Here is a 1,442-nt window from a genome sequence, read left to right as displayed (position 1 = left end):
CGTCTGTAAGATTAGTATCATTTGCCATGCAGTGTGTTTGGTGAAAATTAATAGGAAGTAGGTCATTAATATAAAGGTGGAAGAGTGTGGGATGCATAACGAAAACTCTACACAAATCAGTGTTTGTAAAAAGTTGGGGAGAGGGGAGAGGGGAATATATGGTTTGAGGAAACAGTTGGAAGTCACTCTCGGTAAGCGTAACTTTGTTGTCAAATGTAACAACATTACTTTCATCGAAGTTCTTGCGGAATGAGAGATCACTGGCTCGCGACATAACAGTAGCAATAGAATTGTAGTCGATCTGGAAACAATTCTGATGGACCCTGAGAGGGGAAAATAGAATAAAGATGAGAGAGAAGGTAAGCAGGCGTATTGAACTGTTTAAGAGTTAGATGAATTGGCTTGAAACATCAATATATTAGTGTTAGTGCACAAAAGGTGGACCATTCCGTAAGCAGTTTTATATTCTGCCTACCGAGTCAGCTGCATCCCTCCATCAATATCTAGAGAATATCTTAACGAGTATTACTTAGCCTTGCTTGATATTAATGAAGAAGTAAGGTGAGGAGGGTCTTCTCTCGTTTTCCTTTAGAACTGGAAGGAAAGAAAAAAAGAAATGGCCGTTGGAAGTAGTTTCAGTAGCTGAATAATCATAACAAATCTCTGATTTATTTCTGTTCGAGAGGTTTATAGAAAAACAAACTATTAAATATATAGATTTTTTTCCTTGTTTCTACGAACGCAGATTGATTTTTGCGCCTCTAAGTATTTGTATATACTTACGCTTTGAAAGGGAGGTATAAATTAAGCGAATATAGGAGGGAAAGAGAAGGGGAAAAATACAAAAGGAGAAAGTAGGAGGTTAAGAGAAGGAGGGAGAGGGAGAGGGAGGAGAGAGAGGTGATAGGAAGAATAGGATCGAACACTACAGTGAAAATATATTGAAAATGAATGTAAATAAATATGAGAGAGGCAAGACCGAGATTATATATAAAGAGAAAGCCTGAAAAAAGAGTAAGAAATAGATTACAAAGAGGCGGGAGGATAGACATATAAAAAGATCATGTGTATGTGTGTTTTGTGCCCGCGCGTGTGTGTGAGTGTGCATGTGTGTTCATGCTTATGTGTATGTGTATGTGTGTGTGTGTGCAGAAATAGTACTATGGTTGTAACTGAAGTAAAGTGATTATATACACACCCATATGCGTATATAGACCCTGATAGACCCTGCTATGTCAAGATGGACTTATATATTCTTCCTCTGCTCTCTCCCACTTGGTTTTAATATGTTGCCACATTTGTAATATGTCTTTTTTTCTACATTTTTTCGTGCAGCTGAAGATTGCTCTTCATATTGCATTTAAGGTAATGCTCACATTACTTAAATAAATTGAAGTAGCATGAAACGTGCGTACTGCAATCACTTTTGAAATCCGTGTTGC

This window comes from Octopus bimaculoides, chromosome 8 (genome assembly GCF_001194135.2).
Source record: "Octopus bimaculoides isolate UCB-OBI-ISO-001 chromosome 8, ASM119413v2, whole genome shotgun sequence".
In the NCBI taxonomy this organism is placed as follows: domain Eukaryota; kingdom Metazoa; phylum Mollusca; class Cephalopoda; order Octopoda; family Octopodidae; genus Octopus; species Octopus bimaculoides.
The sequence above is the reverse complement of the archived record's forward strand: the minus strand, read 5'-3'. Positions refer to the sequence as shown.